Source organism: Xiphophorus couchianus, chromosome 4, assembly GCF_001444195.1.
Source record: "Xiphophorus couchianus chromosome 4, X_couchianus-1.0, whole genome shotgun sequence".
Classification (NCBI taxonomy): Eukaryota; Metazoa; Chordata; class Actinopteri; order Cyprinodontiformes; family Poeciliidae; genus Xiphophorus; species Xiphophorus couchianus.
In genome coordinates this window covers 25,642,240-25,666,537 of record NC_040231.1, presented here as the reverse complement: position 1 = coordinate 25,666,537, position 24,298 = coordinate 25,642,240, and the positions used below count along the sequence as shown (strand labels likewise).

Here is a 24,298-nt window from a genome sequence, read left to right as displayed (position 1 = left end):
TAAACCCCATAGAGCCATAGAGTTTGAAGCTTTATCCTTACCTTACAATAGAATGTTATACTACTAATAGCCTTGTTAGCTTAAATTTTACTTTAAGTTGACAAGGCTATATATAATAATAATTATATATTTATGTGGATAAATTAGCGTTAGAAAACTATGAATTAAATCCTAAAACATCTTGCCATAACGCTGAGTTCTCTAATTAGCATGTCGTCCTCACCTGCGTCCACCTCGATGGCAAACATTGAGAATTTGTTACTCTAAATTTAAAGTCACTCCGGATGACTTTCAATGGTAAGTAATATGCGAAGCTTTATCTTTATAAAGCAATTGGTTTATTTTCTTTTCGAGTAAATAAAGTTGTCAAACATTAATGTTTATCTATTATAATTAGCCAGTGATCATAATGAGTATATTTTTGTTTTATGTATGACTACGTTTGTTCTTGAAATATGTCCATTGTTTTTCGCAGTTTCAGCAGGATATGCTCAACTTTATTAATAATATTCAAGGAATATTTTAAATGAAGCGTCACTGACACTGGGATGGAGTCGCCAACTTATCAAGTTGGTGACGTATTTGATAAAAATCAACTGAAGTCGCTGTTCGTTAAATAGATTTTTATAGATAGCATTTTTATGGTATCCAAAGTATGGAAGCCCGTTTCCGCCACTCTGTTAAAAAAAAATTATCTCATTATTTTGAGTTACTATCTCATTATTTTGAGATAGTATCTCATTATAATGAGATAATTTATTTTTATTTTTTTTTAACAGAGTGGCGGAAACGGGCTTCCATACCAAAGACATGTGCACCACGAGTAAAGTTGAACTAAAACATGTTGGAGCTCTAAAAAACATGACTTATTTTGGCTGCGTGAAATCCATTTTAGCTCTGTATGATTAATATATGATTTCCCGTTTAACACCTAAACCTTTAAGAATAATGTCGGGGATTCAGTGGCCCCCCTATCCTGGTCCTCAGACTAAAACTAACCAGGTTTTAGTCCTCAGGGTCGGAGGACCTGCATGTTATAGATATTTCTCTATATCAGCTCAATTGATTTAAATGATTGTGTTGCCTCACTGGCATGTCTCCAATTACCACAGAAGCCTGTTAAACACCCATTCATTTAAGCCAGGTGTGCAGCAGCAGCAGGGAACATGCAGGACAGTGGGCCCTGAGGACCACTGCGTTTAAAGATAATTGTGGACAATAAGATTGACTCAATCTAAAACTGAAGTAGCCAAGTCCAGTTTTAAGCGCTGCTATCCTTCAGTTTTTCAATGGAAATCTTCTCCCGACACACCTGGATCAAAAGGCTGAATCCCCTCACCAGCATGTAGTTCAGTGCTGATGAGCCGCTCATTTGATTCAGGCGTGTTGGAGAAGAGACATATCTAAATATGTATCTAAATATTACAAGATATTGATTTGAGTTTGTTATTAGGAAGACACATTCAGTGTTACAAAACAAGTATTGTCCAGTACATAAGCTGCAGTTAATTTGCAGGTCCAAACTAACCCAAATGAACCAGGGAATAAGTCTTTGTTAGGCTTATTCATAGATAATCTATGAGTTTGAGAAAAAGCTCGAGTCTCACTCCAGAAGTCTAGGCATTATAGCAAGATGTACGTCTGTACACCTTTTATCTGCATTGTTCACTTGACATGACTGTATGTAATTGCAGGGTATGTGAATCGTGTCGAAACACTGTGCCACAAATGGCAATGGACTGACAGTTCCATCATCTCAAAGACGTACCAAGAGGTAATGCACAAGCCAGATTTCACAGTTCATCTTTTGTTCTCCATTTTTATGTTTATATTTGTTTGGATGGAAACTGAAATTAAACCTTCAGAGTGTAGTAGATTAGGACAAATCTAATGGTTGACGTTACGCTATGAATCCACTGTCTTTGAGTTTATTTATTTTGTGATATGTCTTGTAATAAATTATACCACATTTAATGGTGATACAAAATACAGAAAGTGCTTTGAGGTACTTGTTCTGGCCAATAAAAAAAAAATAACGGTGTTTAACAGGTTCTTTGTAAATAAATTCACATATTGCTTGCACACAAAGACATTCATAGCATCCAAAATAAAATGAACACAGTTTGGGGCATCAAATCACGGAGAAAACTAGTCAAGTTTTAGTTGGGATTCTGCTTTGAAATCTGGCTTGGCCGTTGGATCCTGTAAATTGGATCAGGAATATGTGTGTGAGATGAAGTGGAGTCAGTTAACTTGCAACCCTGTGTACACACAATGATTGACAGATATCAGGGGTTTGGGGTGATGACGTCTTTGAGCTCAGATATCGGGGGTTTGGGGTGATGACGTCTTTGAGCTCAGATATCGGGGGTTTGGGGTGATGACATCTTTGAGCTCAGATATCGGGGGTTTGGGGTGATGACGTCTTTGAGCTCAGATATCGGGGGTTTGGGGTGATGACGTCTTTGAGCTCAGATATCGGGGGTTTGGGGTGATGACATCTTTGAGCTCAGATATCGGGGGTTTGGGGTGATGACGTCTTTGAGCTCAGATATCGGGGGTTTGGGGTGATGACGTCTTTGAGCTCAAGGTTGTGATGCTTTCTTGACTAGTTTTGCTTGTCAGAGTTGGTTTTGAGTCTGCTGCCTCTTGCCTTTTTGTCTGGTTTTGCTTTGTTAGCTGCATGGTTCCTGGTTTCACATAGCTTGTCCATATGCGATTCCACTCAATTCTCAGTTCCCTTCAGCACTCCTTTTGGAATTTCTCCCATTGAGCTCAATTTTCCCAGTTGAATTTCAACCAGGTCAGTCAGTGAACAGGAGTTGTGAACAGTTGATGTTGATTTTCCGCTCTTTTTCAGAGATGCAGTCTATCTAATAGGGTTGTAGTTTAGCAATGACAGCGGCGGAAGTGATTGAAGTCATTCAGTCTGTGTTGGATATAAGCAATTATATCCTCCTCTTTATGTTATAACAGGAAGGCAGCTGTAAAAGGACGTGAATCATGCCTTGTGCTTACTAGCCAGTGTTTGAAGTGAAATCTTAAGACTCTTATGTGTACTAGTTCCAATGCTTTTAATATTAGTCTCTTTCAGCCTGATAGGAATGCAGTAAGTAGAATCAGTGCTGTATGTGTCCATGACATACATTGCTGCAGCAGCCAAAGGTCACTGTGTCTCTATGACCTCTTCTTTCTGTCTCTGGCTTCAGGCAGAAGCTCAGGTTCTGGAAAGGTTGATGTAATGGCAAGTATATTGGTGTAGGCCTTGGTCTCTCCATATGTCAGACTCCAAACCATTTCTGCAATATGGTTTAGACTTGGACTTAGACTGACTTTATTGTCATTTTGCATGCACAGGGTGTATACAGAACGAAATTTCGTTGCATACGGCTCAGGACAGTGTTTTGAGGTTCCAATGTTGTGAGGTTACTCCAGAATAAAATAAAATACAGTATAAAATATGAATATAAATATGAATATAGAATATAAAGTGCAGGAATGACAGTAAAATATAACTTATTTAGCTCTGTACATGTGCAAGGTATCAAGTGGAGACCAGATTTTGAGTGCAGTCCAGTTAAGAGTTCAGCAGTCTGATGGCAAGTGGGAAAAAGCTGTTTCGGAACCTGGTGGACCTGCACCAGATGCTGCGGAACCTCTTTCCAGAGGGCAGCAGGGAGAACAGTCCATGGTGAACACACAATGGTTTAAATCTCTAATCTCGTTCTTTCTGTTGTCTGTCATTATAACAGCAACCACTGATACTCACCAACACACAGGATAAATGATGAATATGAAACTTGACCCAACTAGAATAGACTAATCATGACGGACCGTTCCAGGAATGAATTACAGCAGGTCTCCTCACATGGTCTCAAACCATTTGGTAATTGATCAAATTAAGGCATTATCTGGACATTCATTCATTAAAAAATTAATATTAGTCTGGGCCCTCTAAACATCAGGGCACAGGGCCAATACTCCAGAGAGTCCTGGAGTTTGGAAATAGAAACCCCACATTTAGCACATTATCATAGCGATAATATAGTGCGTTTTTAAATGCCACTATTATTTGTGTTGTATTTTTTTTCTTCACAGGACTTGATGGTCATGGCTTAAATCAAAGTTTTATATATTTGGTCATCAAACTCAGTTCGGTGTTAGTGATGTGTCCAACTTGCATCATTGTCAAATGCCTTTTGCAACTTAACCATCAGTACAGATTGTTTTATTATGATGAATGTGTGGATTTGCAGCGGCTGGCATCCAGGTGCATTTCAGTAATCAGTGAGAAAGTTACTATGGTTGATTTGTGTGTTCAAATGGTTTTATATCACTCTGGGAAAACAGAATAAATCCATTTGGGCTCATGCTGAGAATGCACACCATGCTGGGGACAGTGGTGAGATAAGGCTTTATGAGGCCTGTGAAAGTCCCACAATGTCTTGTTTTCCCAGTTTAAAAGCTAAAGGCAGGGTCTGTGTGTTAGGTAAAGCTATAACATCCTCCACAGGTGATGGCCACTGGTAAGCCTGTTTACCCACTTTGCCTGTTGATCTTGCTAAAAGCCTCTCACACCACCTCTAATACACACACAAAGCAGAGTGTGTGTACCAAGTTAAAACAAACACATTAATAACAACTGTAATGCCATTCTTTGTCGAGTGCTTTTACAGGTTCAACATTGACCTTAGTGTTTAATCTACCTGCACAAACGACAGTCACTTGATATGCAAACAAATCTTTAGTTACTGTCAGCCGATTCCCATGTTCCTTTGAGAATGCATAAGGGACCAGGCGAAAATTGTTTCCTCCTCAGTTAATTTAAATATTTAACCAGCTTTATTTTTTTTTTGTGAACTAAAAACTATATTTTAATCAAAATATTATCCCACTGTGAAGGCTGTGTATAAGTCATCTTGTGTTTAGGTTTAGAGTTTGACTGCATCTCACATTTTCTGATTGAAAGGCATAAGTAAATTTACATTCAGTAAATTGACAAATGCATTATGTAATATAATATTTGCTTGTATTTTGAAACATTTCTTGGGTGCATCAACTAAAATATATCATTAAAATTGTGTCTAAAAATGACAAAAGGCAAACTTAAGGCATTCTGGTGCACATCTTTATTATCACTTATACTGAAATAATTTAAATGAGAAACTCCCCATTTGCGAGAGCCAGTATGACAACTTTTATTAAAATTTGTGTAAACTTATGAACTTCTGCCACAAGGTGTCACTCTACTCCACTGATTGTTTGCATTCACCTTACCTCCTATTCCCTCTCCAATAGGACACAGATGGAAGTCCTTTGCTATAGGCTACTGTCAACTGCTATATATATATATATATATATATATACATATATATATATATATATATATATTAAAAAACTTCTCATTACACCGACTGTGAGCTCTGTTTCTCCTTTCCAAGATTCACCTCTGCCCCTGTGTGCCACTTGGAGCTCACTGTACTCGTTTCCAGTGTGGACGTTTTGTCCTACTGCGTCTCGTTTTGCTTATTGCGGGATATCTATCAGTTTTGATGGAAAATAAGAAAATAGACATCGATTGTTGTGCATTAAGCCTCGGCATTAAAATATTGTTAATCATCTTTGAGCTAATATGTCTATAGTAATGTTTAGAAAAGTAAAGATAACGTGGAATTACTGAACCTATGTTGCAAATAGCTGAGCACAGGGCATTCGCAAAATAGTTTATCTGGAAATAAAGGTTCAATATCTGTGACAGAAAATGTAGTTTTATGAGTTGAAAACACAAAGAAGTTTTTGCCAACCTTCAGTGTATTAACTTGACCTTCCTGTATGTGTTTTAAAGCTGAACTTTGCACTTATTGATTAGCGAGTCTTTTTAGTGTGACTCTTGGTTTTGTCCTCTTCAGACATCAGTCTGGTGTGGAAATGTGATTTTACTTGTTTTTTTAACCTGAAAAGTTGCATTTTGTGTCAATATTGTTGAAAGAGTCAATAATATACAAAAAAAATTAGCAGCAAATATTAGTTTCAGCTGTTACCTCTTTGAAGAATTTGAATTAATGAGTTACAACAGCATTTAATTTCCCTTCGGGATCAATAAAGTATTTATTTAGATGAATTTGTGCTTTGCAGTGAAATATGTACATGAAATTATTTGTTTGTTTTTAAATTGGATTTTTTCCCCCCCAACTTTTAAACATTAAGCATTTTGAAATGTTTCTTCATTCAAATGGGATTCAAAAACATAAATACAGTTAATGTATCTTTGTTTTTTTTAATTTGCTATTTAAGAAAGCTTAATTCAGTTATATGGTTAAATTGCCTGTACTTGTTAGAGCTTTATCAAGTTCAGAGCACACCAAAGCGCTACATTCAGCCATTCATGCAGACATTCACATGCTTGTAGAAAGTAATGTCAATATTACTTTGTCAAACTTAGTCTTTCATTGTGTAAAGTGCACTTTTGTTCTTTTTAAAACACAAAAAATGTAAAGAAATTATAAAAAAGAAGAAATCATCTTTGAATGGCTTACAATAAGTTGATAGAATAAGTTTCTTCATATAAAGGTGTTAAGCATCCAGGTTGAAATCAATTGCACATTATACAAATGAAACTCACTCGTTTACTGACAGTATTTACACTTTAACACAATCTATTCACCTTTATCCTTTTTGTAACAACTACTATAGCCACCAAATCTTTCTCTCATTACTGGTCTCCATCATAGACAAATCTCTAGATCTGTCTGAGTCCCCAGTCTGGGGAGCTAAACACTTCCAATCGAATATAAATGACATCATTACGTAATATTCAATCTGTTGCTGCAGCAACATCCTACTCCACAGATAGCCCCCTTCACCACCCTCCCCGAATGCTCCTGAGTCACTGGTCTCCTGTTCTTTTTCATAGAGAATATTAAGGAGTTATTAAATTAATCTGTGCTCGCTGGTGCATGTTATTGAAGTGCAGAGATTTGTAGGGTGAATGAAGCCGTTAGGCTGCACCCTAAGCTGATTTATTGAGGGTGCTGGGGAATCACCAAATAGACCAGATAACCTGTTTTACTTTGCATAAGTGAACACTTTTTCTCAAATCCGCTTATGGCCTCTCTTCCTCCTATAAATAAGAGGTGGAGCCGTCTTCTCTTATTGCAGTGCAGCTTTTCTTGTATTTTGCTGTAAATTGCTGCTTCACAATGTTGTCAAACACTTTTCTTTGTATATTCTGTGCTATAATAATAAGGAAAAGGGTCAATTTCATGCGCAAACATAATGCAGTATCATTAGATGAATCTTTTTTCATTCTGTTTTTCAGTTCTAAAGATGTGTTTCTGGAGAACTGGTAGATTTTATTTGTTTATTTAATTAAAGTCTCGTCTTAGATCTAATATTTTTGTACATGCTAACTAATTTGATGTTTAAATTGACCGCTTATATACCTTCCCACAGATGCTGTGTTGTCCTAATAATTTAGACTTGACTTGGTGCTTATTTACAGGATAATACAGTCAAAATACTGTTGAAGGATAGAGTTGTCTAACATGAGCATATGCCTTGTCTCGGCAGACGTTTCTGTATGTGTGTGTGTGTGTGTGTGTGTGTGTGTGCCCTGATAGAATCACCAGATTTAACACCCACTGATTCCAGCCCAGATTGCTAACCTCATTTATCAGAGTGTGTGCCAGCAGTAATCCAGCATGGGATTTTTGGGCTCCTTTGGGTCAACAGTTTAGCTGTTGCTGTTCCCCCAGCCTAGAGTCATGGTCTGCTTTCAATTATTTCAGCAAAATTGCTTTACCGAGTCCATGCATGATTAAATATTCATTATGTTAAACTGAGCACTTTCTTTGTATATAAATCCATATTAGATTTGGCTGGCAGGCTGCCTGAAACCTCATGAGAGGCATTTCTGTTGGGGAAGAAAAAAGCCTTGAAACTACTTAGCGCATATTTTCTTCTGGGTTTGTTTGTGATCTTGTAAATGATGGCTTGTTAATGATGTTTAGCTACCTTTTTGTCCCGTAAGCCAGTAGTTTGTTGCCCATTTCACCTTTGCACAAGTGGGAAATGTTGTTGCCCTAAAATCTGCATGGGAAAAATAAACACATTCTCGGTTGGTTTGGAAAAAGTGGACCCATGCTGATCATTCCAAAAATCTTGGAGTGTGTCTAAAGAGAAGCTGTTAGTTTGTGTCTCTGCTAGCACAGCCAAATGTCTTCAGGTTTTTATTGTTGGAGTGTAAATGTACACACACTTGAAGGTAGAGGGTGAACAGGGAAGTTATTTCATTTCAGATATGACGAGCTTCCCTGAAAATATTTACCCAATATCTTTTTCTGTCCAAGCGAAATTGGCCTTTTGGATTTCAACAGAGACCTAATGGAAAATAAATTCAGGATAATTTGAAATTCTTTCGTGGTTTTGCCATGATTACCTAGAGCAACCCATGTTTATTTTTTTCCTCTGAGGGATGGAAAACCAGACCTTGGTTTTGTTGACCCAGAGGGTATTTGTCTTCTATTACAGATACCATGAAGAGGCCCTTAAAGCAAATCACCAGATACATGTAAACCAGAAGCAGCTGTGCACACTTGTTTTATTAGGAAGCAGCTGAAGAACACACGTAATTCTTAAATGAATTAGACGGGCCACAAGACAGAAAGCCAGGCATTTCTGTGAAGTGAAATAGAGAGAAACCCCCAAAAGCATAAGCCTTATTTAAGTATCCATGTTTCCTGTTCATGAATGGGTAGGAGTGGCAATCAGACAGGTTGGTCTAAAACTCTAAGGCTGTCGAGGTCACTGGTGTCTGGTTCTTAAGAGCAGGTGTCCTGCATATTTTAAATATTTACTGGTTTAGCACTCATCCATTGAATCAACAAACCACTGTCAGACTCATGCAGAGCTTGATAACATTAAGCTATGTTAATGTAATCCTACTATTTAATTATATCTGCTGGAGCAAAGGAGCCTCTAAAACCTGCAAGGCACCGAGTCCCTGAAACAAAAAAATATACACTACTAGTCAAGGTGGCCTAACACAGTGCTCCATAGATACATACAGTATGTTAGCCATCTTATTTATTGAAACACTTTTTTACTGAATGGCAAAGAACTAGTGAAGGAAACTCACAGATATAAACAGTTTTTATTGCTACGTCTTTACTGATGTGAATTATTGTAAATATTTGAGTGCATTCCCAGTAACATAAGGCAAACAAGATTAGGAGTTAGCATGTGTTAATAATGTGGTGCAACACTGCAGGTTTTCCAGCAGAAGCAATTCTAACTTTCTGGTCTATGTTTAGCCAACATTTTGACAAGTTTTCCTTTATGTGTGCAAACTCTAGATTCATCTCTTACGGATAAAAACTACATTAAAAAAACTTGTATTGTTCTGTACGAACAAATGACCATATTGATTTTTATCCACTTCTCTTTTAGCTTTCCACAGAGCAGAGGACCAGATTTGATCTTTTAGGGAATATTGGTAACTCCCAATTACACCATTTAAGTTTGTCTGAAAAGTTTCTACTTTTCCACTATCTGGCCACTCCTGAAATGTTGTTAAAACGACACCACAGTGAGCAGCAGTCATTTCACGTTCCTGGTGTGATGAATCTGTCTACTGTACTGCAACGTGTTTTGATTTATAACTCTTATTCTTATTTGAACATGTTTGAGCAAAGCACTGCAACATCTTGGCTACTAAAATTTGAACGGGAAAGTTATTCAATTACATATGAAGAAAAGGGAACAACTTTAACCTGATGAAACTTGATTAAGAAATCTGTTTTCATAACATGTAGGACTTTTAATTTGTAATTAAATATTCACTGGGACTTCTCTCTATCATGGCACAACTTCACATGTAGCTGCTGCTTGCAAGTTTCCTCCTTATATAATAATGTAATAATTGTCATTTCGTCCAAGCAGTTCGACTTTAGTTTTGCCACATTGCACAACACGTCTATAAAAAGGTAGGTCTTTGTCCCTGAGGGCCTTTGCAAATTGTAATCTCCCATTTTATTTAGCATTTTTGTGCCTGAGTGGTGTTTCAGCCGTTGTGAATAAAGGTCACAGTTCATCGTGGATGCTGACTCCCTTACGAGCTTCAGCCATCATCTAGTAGGATTTATTTGTTTTACGTATATTTTTTTGTTTTGTACCCCTGGCAATACCAACATTTTTGCACCATCCTTTTTTGTTTTATTTTCTTTTTATTTCGTTCCTGCTTCTGAACTTGGTTCATTGTGAAAATATCAGTACCGTTCTGTTTAAGAAGCCAAACGTTTAACTTGCGCTTAGTTACTGCATAAATATTGATTATCTGTCACCTAGACACTGACTGTTTGCCGTTCGGTCTTTGCCCATTCAAACACCGTAATTGCTGTCCAAAATAAAACCCTTCTCACAGGAAATAACCGTCAGATGGAATAAAGAGGGCAACTGGAGAACAATGGAGGAACACGGGCTTCTCCATTAGAGAATTAATCAAATCGCCGCTCCAAGCTGCAGAGCAGGCTTTATTAATGGGGCTTGTACAGTCAATTATCTTAATTGTTCCATTTACAGACCCTGCATGTTTCAGGAGCAGGTGCTGGAACTTAAGGGATGAGCTCAATCACTCTCCATAATTGTAATCGTCAATAGATTCACTTATGAATGTCAGGGTGTCCATAAGGATGATGAGGGTAATCGCAGGTTGTTCATGGGTGAAGACTTGGGGATGATGATGAGAAATAGATGATGATTCCCCTTGAACAGTTCTAAACTTGTGAGGAGTTGGTGTTATACTGGGAGATTGAAGATAAGCATGGTTTTAATCAGATTGTATGAAAATATCTCTGGTCACTTTTTGTTGTTTTTGTTTACAAATTTGCCTAAGATTATTAATGCAGGTGACAAGCTACCAGAGGAATTGGATAAAACAAGAGTGTCATCCATTCCTTTGAAAGCTATAGCAGGGAGGGTCGATCGTTGTGTTGGACCCTCTGAACATATTTCGAGTGACACATGATCTATTTGCAGCATGTGGACCTGAATACAAAAAATTCTTACTGCAAGTCAATCCTTGGACAGTTTTCTCCCGTGGTGTCAGTTTTGTAATGACTGAGTTGGCATAAGAGGTTGAAGTTTCTGTACCTCTGAGCCACCAGACGAAGCCGTCACAGAGGATGTGTAAGAGTAAGTCAGCACAGTGGCTCATGGGTGTCTAGTAGTGATGATCTATAGAGCCAGCCAGGAGTGGGATCCTGTGCATAGTCACCCCCTGTTGACAGCAGACAGCGACTTGCCTCATGTCTGAAGACGTAAACGCACTTTGACGGATTATAAGAAAATATCTAGATTGTTTTGGACAGACTTGTAAAAGAAAAAGGGTTGACAAATATTTTAAATATAGTGTTAAATGTAAAGATGGTTAATTTCAGTCATATTCCACCTTCAGTAAAGTTAGATTGGTGGATTGAACTGTAAAGTGCCTTAAACACAGGCGTCTCCTCATGGGTTTATTGTGCTGTTATTTTTCTTTTTCTGCTTGTTTTATAATTTCACCTCTTGAGGCTGAGGTTAGAAATAAATTTGCTGGAGAAAATATTAAACAGACACCATTTAGAAATGCCAAATATCGGTTGCTATGTGTGTTGCCCACTGTTGTGAAGGACAATGCTGCATAGTGAATGTGCTTATTTGCAACTAGCATGTTGGCTGAAAAATTGAATAACCTGTTTAATTAACATCTGCAGAATCCTTGGAAAATGCTAATATAAAATGCTAACTTATGTGCATTCATTAGTAGTTTTTAACAAATTGCTAGCCATGCACAATTCTCATCTGCATTTCAAGAGCTGCTATGAACTTCAGGTCTTACCCAGATGCTCTTCTTTCTGTAAATACCTCAAACTGTCTTGTATTTGGTGGACAGTCTAATTGGACATTAGCAATCATACTTTAAAAAAAGCGTAGCTCCTACTTCAGAGACAGCTAGACTACATCCTGTTTTAACACACAAGTGACGAGACACGAAATTCAGCTATTTTTGCTAAATTGATGGTTACTGTTTTCCTGGCCGTTGGTTTTCAGTAACTCTTCAAAGTCATCTGGAAACCTAAACACAAAACAGGTTTCAGCTGGGGTTCGGTCCATTTCGTAAAATCACATTACCTCTTTGCAGAGCTGAAGACGTTTTTCTAAACAAGCAATCATCACTGAGGCAAATTTAATTCAGAGCTTCATAATTAACCTTGCGAGGAAAACTCATTTAAGAGCGTTAGATCACCAAACGAGTTCAGGTAAAGCTAAACCTGATTAAGCCGACAAAAAAAAACTTTGTTCCGTCTTTTAAGGTGAGAAAATACTGTAATTTATTGGAGCCATAGCAGCTCTCTATTTGAGTTGCTAAATTGGAGCTCACACATCAGTGCAATTAAACTCATCAAAGGAATAGTGACTTTCTGGTTGAATTCACAATGTTAATTAGCCGGTTGGGATTTTTGAAATAAGTTATTGCTGTGTTTTATCTCGTGCCGTGGGTGAGTGATTCTCATAAAGACTAGAGTCTTTCTCTGTGTCTTCCTATCATAAGCAATGTGTGGGTTGAAGTTGCAAACTAATTGCAAGGAAGGGTGTAACTAATGACTTCCACAAAGCTGCAGTGGATAATGTGTTGCTGTTTAAAATGCTAATTTCTCCTTGTTTATTCAGGTTTCCAACATACCAACCTTGAACTGTTTTCTGTTTGAATACATTTTAGTTCAGTTTCATTCTCTATTCTGCTGAGGGATTATGATTGCTTTGTTTGTTGTTTTATATTAGACATGTTTTCTCAACTTTTGCATTTTATGCTCCCACAAATCACTTTTCATTTCCTTCTTAATTATTTCTCCACCTCCCATAACTTGACCACGTCTTCATCTTGAACTCCTCTGCCCCATTTGTAAAAAGTCTTGCTGTAGTTCTCAACATGTGGAAAATATTTTTTCATGTCACATTTGATTTCATCTCTTGGGGTGCTTTTTCAGTAGTGTGTGCATTTTTAAAGTGAGAATGGTCATGGTCAGGTTTCCTCCAAAACAGCTGAGGTTGTGGTGGTGGTTGCTTTAGCGTTGGCCATAACCTTTAGAGCTGCCACAAGTGCCCCGCTGTAATCTATCAAGATCTAAACTTTACCCTGCGCTCCCTCGAATGCGTATCTTAGAGCGGCCACTGACATTAAAACTCAATTAGCAAGGCCACTTACTAAATAATACATTAGCAAAGTGCATTAGCTTCACATCTATTTCCCTGAGCACAGTCCTTGCTCGACCTCTCAATATGTCAAGCCCACAATTGTCTGGGAGCTAATGAAATGGGGTAATATTGGAATGGAGAGTTTTAGCAGTCAGCGTAGAGCTCTATCATTTAACACTAGGACGAAAGAAACTCAGTGCCCGTCTCAAAACAAACTTTCGGTTTTAAAAGCACTTATTCCAAACCAGGAAGATTGAATTATTGCTGCACTAATTATTTGACGCAGGTTGATACAATTGATATATATTGTTGATTGTTTTGACCAGGTGCTGTTGCTGGGCAAGTAACAACTTTGTTTTTAGACATTTTTGAACAGTTTTTCTCTAAAACTGCCACAATATATTGTTCATCGCCGCATTATGACCAGGATGGGCCAAAATATATTGTTTTTATTCCCTAAAGATAACATTGATTGTTGATTCTCAAAAGAAGTTTCTGAATGGTCTTTGCAATGCCGTCAGTTTTTATGAGCAACTCTTCAAATGGGATTTGTACACAGTGTTAAATGCATGTGTAAATACTGCTCATTTGTATCAAGTATCTGAAAATATATAGAAATCTCAATTTAATTGAAGCAAATACTTTAACCCTGGCTTCACGTCTCTGTAGATAAATTAAGTCTGCTATAGAAATTAAACATATAAAACAGTCCAGTGTAACGCAGTATGTAACATATTTTGAAGAGACACTAATGGGATGTAATGCCTCTTCAGGTTTGTGTTGAAGACATTTTGATAGGCAGTTCCTTTATAAGTTTAGAAAAAGTGCAGAACAAAACTAATATAATCTTATAATTTTTACCAAAACTTGCCAAAATTTGGGATTCTGATTTTTGAAAAAAAAAAAAAATTATATTGTTATGACGATAGGGATTCAAAATATGGAGCAGCTCTACTGTTAATTTTCACATTCAGAGCTGGTTTTAAAATCATCATTAAGCCTCAGAGTGAAGCCCTGGGAAGAAAAGCAGCATTTCTCTTGAATTTCCTCTTAATCTGTTGTAGTCATATTCTCACTTGACCATATTTGTGTCATTATGAAAGCTTGTTGAAGCACTTCTAAATGTGAACACTTGTGGCATTCTCACAATGGCGTATCCATAACTTTTTAATTTGACTTTACAAAATCCCATTCAGGATTGCCACTGTTTAGCAGGGCTGTGCCATCTGCCATGGCACAAACAAAAGACAAACAAATACTATAAATAGATTACAGGAGGATTTATCCTTTAGCTACACAAAAGGAAGCTTCCAGTATTTATTCAGAGGAGAGAAATGTGCTAATCTGGCTTTGTTTCACTTGGAGGCATCGTTTGTCAACCCAATGCCTGTCCTTGGCTCAAAAGCACACCAACTGTTAAAAAGGCTCACTCTAATCCAGCGGGTCATCTACATTCATCCTTTCTGAACAATGTTAAAGCATTAACATGTAAGATGGAGGTAGCATAATTCTCCTGCAGGAGTCCTAAATAATCTCTATTTTAGCTATTTTGGTTGTTAAAGTTAGAAGACTTATTTTTAATTAGTGCACTAGATATTTTCTGCTTTTAATCTTGGCTACAACACATTCAGTTGGTTGGACTTCAGTCAGTATTGCATTCAGATCATGGAAATATGAAGGAACATAAATGTAATGGCATCAAATCCTGGCTAGAGGTTTATTGTTTGGTGCATTTTAAGTCACTGGATATGAGTGGGACTTTTCACAAGAGACAACGAAAGATGTCAGAGATATAAATGATTTTGTTTTCAATTGATCTCCTAATAAAATACTATAGCATACCTTTATATTTTTTACATTTTTATAATGTTAATTTTAGGAGACGTATTTTCATTAAATGTGACCAATCATTTAGCTCTGGCCTGATCCTTAATACATTATATCACTAACATTTATGCCTATTTTAGTGGCACACTTTGCATCTTGAAAACTGCAATAAATCACTTTGATACTTCCAAATTTTAAATTTAAAAACAATAGTAGTTTAGGAAAATTTATCATAGATTCTTTTTTTATTCTAAAAAATTATGAGCAGTTTTTTTTTTTCTTCATAAATTAGCAACATTTCATAACATTTGAGGGAAGTTATAACAGAAGTCATGTTATACAAGTTGTCCATTAGTTTAACAGTTTTATGGAGATTATGCTGCTGTTGGTATTTCTTTCTTGTCATTTTCTTAAAAAGAAAAACAAACTCAAAATGTTGTATCTAAGAACAGCCCTGCTGGTCCCATGAAATTTAACAGGAGCTGCAGCGGCAAGGTGCTAATCGCTTCAGCCTGATCAATTACATTGCACTGGAAAATGTCACCACCTTTATAAAACCAGGAGTTTACGCAGTTTGCCTGTCTAGAGGCTATAGGTGTCTTTTAATAATGTGGATGAGGAAATACACTGACCTTAAAGAACCAATCTATTCTGCCCACCAACCTAGAAAAGCTGGAACTTGAAGGACTTTAGGACACATGTGAGACTGTCTGACACCTGAATCTTGGTCCAAACAAGATGATCTTAATAAAACTCAGAACAGAATAAATAAAAAAGTAGGTCAGGGGTTCTCAAGTCCAGTCTTCTAGAGCTGCCATCCTGCATTTTTTAGAGACCCCCCTCTCCATCACACCTGACTCAAATGATCTGCAGTCCTGATCCCAGTCCTCTGCAGAGCTGACTGGATGCCAGTGAGAGTATTCAACTTTTTGATTCAGGTATGTTGGAGCAGGCAATCATCTAAAAGTTGCAGGATGGTAGCTCTGGAGGCCTTGACTTGGCCACCTCTAAAGTAGATCAAGGTGGAACAGTGTCAAGAGGTTAACCCAATCAAACTGTTGTGGATATTTATGCAAACCTTAATACACTGACACACGGCTGAAAAGAAAAGTTTCCCAAAATTTCTCCACCACATTTTGAGAAACTGAAAGTCATGAAGAAAACTACCACTGAATGCAATAATTGTTCAACTCTGCTGTGTATTTCTGCATGCAGTTAGATTTAAATAGTTTTGTAATCTGTTACAGATCAGAAGTAAGTATATTTACCCTGATGCACAAACCACTAAATTTAAATTTTCTCTTTAGGGGTTAAAAATGTTGACCATAAATAGTTCTTCACCCGCCGTAACATTATTTCTTTCCTTCAATGCCCTTGTTGTCAATCCAGCTCTTATTAAATCACAAAATTATGTGACTTACAAAAACTTTTATTGTTCTAACAGGCTGCCAAGGATAGTATTTTTGACATGGTTTATTGTGAGAAGCATGGTGGTTCTGAAGCATTACTGTGTGTGTTTAGTTAGCGGTGAAGCGAGTCTGACGTGATCAGACTACCTGTCAACCTTCAGGGAACCTTGTTCATGTTTTCACAAAACCAAATATTTGATGTTTATGGTCTGTTTCACAGCAGTTCAGTTCTCAGAATTAAGCTTCAGAAAAAAAAAGAAAACAATATTTGGTTAGTTATCAAATATTGTCCAAATACCAGAGATGGCACCACACACAAACTTTCAAACTGGTCCAGGCTGACCTTCAAGAACGACGTCATTCTGTTACAAGTCAGAGTCTGTGGCCAATGCGCTGAAAGAGAGCATTTAAAACAGAGAGCTGACGAGACTCTGATCAGATGACGTCACAGCAGAACTGACAAATTGCTAAAGCTCAGCTGGTTACACTGAAAACTGACCCTGAAAGAACAACGACCTTAAAGGCTCTTCTGAACACACATCATTGCGTAAGTTGTTTAATCAGAGGAGGAACGCTAAAAGTTATGTTGAGTTTTGAGGCTTAACTTTGAATGAGTTATTCACCTGCCCATGTTTAACTATGAATCTAAGCTACATAGCTTTAAATGCTTAAATACCTTAGTGTTATTTACTTTTATGTAGGGGTCAAAGTTAAATCACATTGTTCAAATACTTTGGTAGAGTTGATATTATACACTGTCAAGATTAACTATTAACCACAACTTGCTGAGAACAGTTTATATTTTGGTCAACTCACACATCTTTCTATTTATTAGCGTTTTTCACTTTAAGACAAAACTTTCTGTGGTTTAACTGTGTGTTAATCAATTTGGTAAATTATATATGTTTTTTTTTACTGACTCAAATGCAAATTATGTTGCTTTGTTCTAAACTCTGGTGAATGTAGTACCTCTATCACCATTAGATGGCAGCACTAGCCATGAAACACACATTCCCTTCGATGCCCTGTGCATGTTTTGACATCACCCCAAACCCCTGTTCATCTCGATCTGTCATCTTTTCTCTTCTTGAATCTTCCTCAGAAAACATTCCCATTTATGGTAGGCAGTAAACTAAGTAAACACTGAACCGTAGCTAACATACATAACCAATACAACTATCATAACAAAGTTAATTCACATTTTATGGAATGTTTGATAATCATTTAATTCTAAGTTGAATGGGGCGAGGTGGCATATGTTAATTTCTTTATTTATTTTGCCACAGTGCACGTTTGGTCGAGCTCTAATATCAAACTCCACTTGCAAATACTCCAAACTGCAGCAGAAAACGACGGCGCACTAAACGTGTAGCTGGAGTCAAAAATGTCACTAACTCATTCGTTGTTTTCCTTTTTCTATCTGTACTACAACCGGAGGCACACTGGTCATATTGCCCACACGGTGTTCCTTTGCTGTTGATCTAATGCTAGTCAAACATTATTTTGAATGGTCAAATTCAATAGTGGCAGTGTTCACCCTGACAATGTAAATATTAGCAGAGCACACAGAGGAGCAGGAGTTGCTATGTGTGTTTCTGTGTGCTGTGTCCGTTACTCCACAATAAAGATGGTCAAGACAAAAACACAGGGATGAAGCGAGCAAAGGGCCAAGAATTTAGACACACTCTGTTCCCAGCCTCCCACTTGTTTAACAAAGAAATCGTTTTTTTTCTTTTAGTTTTTCTGTTAAGCTTTAGTCGGTGCAGATTACTAATTCTTCAGATTTATCTTTATTTATCCTGACTTATCAATGCAGTGCCATTGCAATCCTGGGCTAATAATCTTCCCACTTAGAAGTACAAAGTCGTCATATTTGTTTTGATGAGAGGATGAGAGAGGTATTTTTTTCTACCTATAGTTCTTCCTAGGAGTCGCCACATAAACAACACCTGGTCCCTATCTGCAGCTGCAGACATACCTAGATTTCCTCCAGGGTAAATGTTAGATCAACCAAAAACTAATGTAATGTTCCTGATATATATATATATATATATATATATATATATATATTCTTGATCTCAAATGTATTTAAACTGCCACTGCAGGCAGTTAATGTGCAAACAAAATTTGATTTAGAAAAGATAAACTTTTATGTTCTGTTTTTTTCTGTTGCTCTTCTCCATTTGCATTCATCTGGCCCTATATTTGGTCCAGGCCATCTGCTTGATGCTGTCAGTGAGGCTGATATTTTTTTTCTGTGAGGTGTCCTTTGTCAGTACATTATAGATAAGCTACTGGTGCATTTGCTGATGCCCACTCTGATACCAACATATCCGTGTGTTAAATATCCTCATCTTTGCAGTTTAAGTTGTTAATTTAATGCTTGCAGCTGTGTCCAGTTCAGGGGAGAGCATTTCGGTATTGCCTCACATTAAACAAGTCTGAGGTTAAAGTTTTGCCTTGGAGGCGAAATCCTGTTCTGTGCAGATGTGTGACTTCCCTAGGTATTTTGGTTTCCTCCCACAGCCCAAAACATTCAAATTGGGTTAATTGCAGGTTCTAGTTGGCCTTTAAGTGCGTCTTGTTGGTCCCCAAAACCCTGAACAGGATTGGTCAGAAAAAAAGTCTCACAAATATGTGTTGTTGAGATAAATGTTACAAAATTTGTTTGATCTGAAAAGGCAAATCTGTAAGGGCTTTTTCTTTATTTTCACAGTACTGTCGTCATTTGAATGATTTAAAAAAAAAAAATTAACACAAAACTGAACAGAGTTGGAACAAGGTACTGCTGGTCAGCACTCTTTTCAGATAATTTTGGGTATTTCTTTATTTAGTCTGAGGTTTTGTTTACGACATTATTAAAAAGACAACGTGGAGACAATGCGGGACAAGGGGAGAGGTAAAGCTTGAGAAACACAATTTAGTAAATTCTGGTTTGGATATAGATCAGACTATATATTTTTAAAAGCAAAGGTACTACTTAAATAACTTGTCATTTTACTTTACATTCTCCATTCAGAACAGAAGTAGTCAGGACGACTTCCAAAACTCAAGAACTTACCTGCTACTGTGAGGAAAAAATCTGCAGAGCAGCTGTGAAATGTTTGACGTTTCATCTCAGGGGGTCAGAGGCGGGAAGTACAAGCATCTTCAGCTGGTTGAGAAGGATTCTCTTGAAATTATGTTTGTTCTGGGCACAGACACAAAACACCAGTGTAAGTGGTGGGCTAGGCAAGCAAATAAACAAACCAGCTAATATTGATTGTAGTTTGATGTTTGTTTATGAGCCATATGCGCCTGCTTTTCCTGCCAAACAAGTCAGACAAATTTCATTTCTCTAATTTCTATTTAGTATTTTTAGTAAAAAGTTCTCATGTTTACTGTCGCTGCCAGAATTGTACCATTTATTTTCATTGCTGAATTATTTTAAAACGTTTGTAAGAGGATTGTTGTTTTTGCGGTCCTGATTATTAAGAAGAACTTAATTCTTATTAGACATTTGCTACAAACCGGCTGGTTTATGTTTGTACCTCAAAAGTTATTTAATAAATTCAAGTTTTGTCTTGAATACTCCTAAGTGACGCCCAGTGTTATTGAACACTGGGCTCACCTGTCGATTTCTGCCTCATTGTTGGCTCTTTCTCTTGTCACATGCTGGCATTGTTTTTTTTATATTATATTTTAGCATCAGTCAGTATTGGAAAAACGAACATTAGAGACACTAGACAGAAATGCACCTCAGTGCATTAGCCATATTGGTATGTAAACCAAGTGTTGTATGAGTACATGGTGTGTAGTTTCAAAGAGGGGATGCCAGACGTGGAGGCATGGCTCAAGGCTCATTCTCATGCAGACCCACAGTGTGGGGCTGAGGCTAAGAGATAATTGCTGCTCTGAGGACTGGATGGCCTTGGAGCTTTCTTCATCTGGCGGTGCCAACCATCAAGCTGTCCGTCATGCAGACCTGACGAGCGACAGCCTCTGAGGAGAAACAAAGGCTATTACCAGCGTATGTGCACAGCTGATGCACAAGCAGGCAAAATTAACTTAATTTGCTTGCATACAAATTAAGGAACCGGCAAACACCCAGTCAACATTAACCTTGTGTGCCGCCTCCCTTTTTCTTATGTTCCTGCTCTCCCTCCCTTTCTCGTCCTCTTCTTGTTTTTTCTAATCTCTCCTTCACACCTGCTGTCCGTGACATACATGTTTCCCTTGAGAGAAGAGACTGGAGCTCAACTGAAGGGCTAAGGCTTAGTGTGGGAGGTGAAGAGAAGACATTTTAAGTGTCAATGTGGCTGTACTTTATGCTTCAAAGGAGGAGGATATCCATCCACAGGGCAACATTTCAGGATGAAAAGTGATGTCCTCTTTGTTTGCCACACACCCTTGCAAACAAAGTGGACATCAGGAATCCATCGACTTTTTTTTTTCTTCTAGGGTTTAAGCAGGCAGTTGTATGAATAGTTGTCAGAGTTAATGACTTCAGAAATGTCTCCCACTTATTCACAGGTTGTTAAATCTGCATGTTCGGCTGTAAAATTAGCTCAAATTCATTAGGAAAAGACTGTTGGAAGTTAATTGTTAAGGTGTTAGAGCCTCTACCCGAGTGATTCGGCTGCTAGTTTATTCTGAAACCGGTGTGTTTTTCAGATCCCTTCACAGCCTGTGGAGCTCTAATGAGGGAGAAATTGGTGCTTGGTAAGCATTGTCAGATTTATGAGCCTGCAAGGCTCTCCAGCTCTGCACTGACAACAGATTGGACTCTTGAAGGACTGGATCACATGGAAAATTAGAACCAATCCAACTGTGTATCAGTTATTCTGTTTAGTGAATTTGTAAAAATACCACACAAAACTTTTTGATAGGATGCATTTAATAGTTGGAGTGTCATTTTACTGTGTGATTAAAAGTTGATTTCAATTTAAAGTCTCATCATCATCTCCTTACCAAACAGGGATGCTGTGATGTTGTTGCTGTAAAACTTTAATAAATAGCTGGAGTCTCTTTCTTTCTTCTTACCAAAGCTTAAACAGCTCCGAGGTAAAACCTTCCACATGGTACATGGTCCATTTTATGAACATTTGAACTGAAATAACTCCAGCACCGTCTCGCATTAAAAATGTTCTGCCAATAGAAACATATTAGGCATATTTGGCTAAAGCACAGTGGGAGTGAAGTGTAAAGATAGTTTTATCAGATGTCCCCATGGCACTAAATTAAACAGGTTTTAAAACGGATATATGTTGCCCTCGGCTCCTATAAATAAAAATGAAGCAGTAAAAATCAGAGTAATGTATTATAGCATTTTTGTGTTTTACATTGCATCGGGTTTACAGATTTTAAATACCTTGAGACCACATTTTTTACAGCAAAATTGTGATCATATTTCTATTGCATGTTAAAACTATTTAATAGATTCCACTCCGTCATATAGTTCACCCATTATTATGCATATTATTTTTCTTTTTTTATACTAAGACTTGAGTTTTCTGGTGAGTGTGAATTTGTTACTCTGATCATTTCATCTGATTTCTGATCATTATCTTACCCATGATGAAAGATGATGCTATTTAAGATCATCATGGTCCATTTAAGCAATCTCACTTTTAACATTAGTAATAATTAGACAGTGTCTGGGTGAAATGCTCTCCCTTTCTAAATAATACATAATTGTGGCTTAGATCAGGTAGATTGTTGGTGTTTTGGTTGTTGTATAGAGGCTATTTCTTTGAGCACATTGTTGAAAAGAGGTGCTGGACTCAGTCTGGACAGGAAGCTTAAGCGCTTTACGTTTTTATCCTGCCCTCTTCAGCCAGGACAGAGCCATTAAGAAACACTCTGGCTGTCAGATAGCTGAAGTTTTCTTCCCAGCAGTTTTTCTTTTGACAGGCCAGCATTTGTTCTCTTGCTGTGTGAACTAGTTTGAGTTTATAGTTCTGCTGTGCATGAGATGACAGCTCTCCCTTCAGCTTGGCTCTACTCTACATGTTGGACACCCACTACCAACAAAAACACAAAACCGTCAGCTGTTCCCTATGCAGTCAGACTGCAAGCTTACATATGCAGTACTTATTATGCTGAGAAAACGCTCAGGCTCTCATAGGGTGTACTATCTATTCCCCCACTACTATATTTTGACAGAAATGTAGCGTTTAGATTTATTTCTTATTCTACCTCTTAATGTTTTTGATTAGTTGGGGCTTTATTTCTTTATTATTTTGGTCTAAAATGACACGTTCATTCTTCTTCTCAGGCTTGTGTTTTGTAGTAGCATATAAGCTGTTAACACAATAGCATACAGGCATATGATGACCATAGCTGCCCACTGTGGGTGTTTGTGGATAATTGACTTTGTTGAATTTCTTTAGCTAGTTAATAAGTGTACAATAATAAAAATGGGTATCAGTTTTTCTGTTAAAATCTGAATCACATTTTCCTCCAACTCAACAAAAGCCCCACTTCTATCGGGATGAAAAAATACCCCCAGATTATGATGCTGCCATTACCATGTTTCATTACCATGTTGTGGTTCTTTTTGTGCCAAAATTAAGTTTTGGAATTTGAACCAAAAGTTACACTTTAGTTTCATCAGACCAGCTAATCTAGAGATTTTAGAATATTTTGCCCACTTCCTGATGTTTTATCTCATTTACATTCTCCTTAGTTCTGACATAAAAAGAAAACTGAATATTTGTTTTGTGTAGAAATATATTCAGTTTAATTGTCTAACACCAATTTAAGTTTTCTCAAAGCACTATTCAAAAAAAGACATTTCAATTCAAACATGCACATGTTCTCCCTGAGTGTCCAGCAGCCAGTATGTAGCTGAAATTTTAGCAGCAGTAGTTCTACTGTCTTCTTGACAGCCTTACTGAGTATTTCCTGTCTAGTCTTTTCATTTATCTTGGAGAACCATACAAATGCCATTATTTGAATTGCTGATTGTCGGAAAACAATCAAAAATTGTTTTCCAACAAACTACTGCTTTAGCTACAACGATGCACTATTCAGGAAGATTCAAGGGCAGATATACATTATTTCTGGTTAATCAGATTCACTATAACTGGTGCCAAGTATGTAAAGAAGTAGACTGCAATGCATGTTGACCTCCACATATATCTATGGCCAATACCAATTTATAAAACCCAAAGCATTAGATTTTATTTTTGGCATTTCCAAAGAAAGAATTATGCCAACTAACCGCTTTGCAGAACTGTTGTAAATATGTTTATACAAAGCTTCGTACATATTGTGCTGTCATCATGCATTTTTCCTTCACTTAACTGCCTGTTCCTGAACTCTTATCATTCTTGACTGCTTTCGATTGATTTTCGTTGTGGATTGAATTTGTTTTTGCATTTTTCTCTGCTTTTAACCTAGAATAGATGAATCAAACACTGGCGAGAGGCTTTAGTGTATTCAGAAGCCCTCATATCTTCTGGTAGATGTTATATGTGCTGGATAAGATAAGAAGTACATCAGGATGTTCTAGGTCAGGTAATCTTCTACTTCAAGCTTGAAATGTTTTGGAGTTCCTAACATTTTTTTTTCTTTAACAAATTGCACCTCTGGAACGTGTCCTATTGTTGTCAAATGCCTGGTTTGGTTATAAATGAACAACTGGTCTTGTTTTTGGTTCACACATAAAGATAATTATCAGTAGATACTGCCTTCCCTTATGTTTTGCCTTCTACCATTAAAGACGGGTTGTTTTGTCCCTCGTAGGACGATGAGACCAAAATAGAGGCCTATATCTGATGACTGATGACTTGACCCGGGTGAAAATGGACCACACACCCTTCTGCATGACTGTTTACGTCAGGTAA

The 24,298-nt window shown here is 37.3% G+C and overlaps 1 long non-coding RNA gene across 1 annotated transcript; it reads left to right on the top strand.

Moving 5' to 3' along the window:
* Positions 1 to 212: 212 nt before the first annotated feature.
* On the top strand, positions 213 to 24,298 carry LOC114143752 (uncharacterized). The gene is made up of 3 exons (XR_003595308.1): positions 213 to 297; positions 1,695 to 1,774; positions 24,198 to 24,298. It is a non-coding gene; the product is annotated as an uncharacterized LOC114143752 (long non-coding RNA).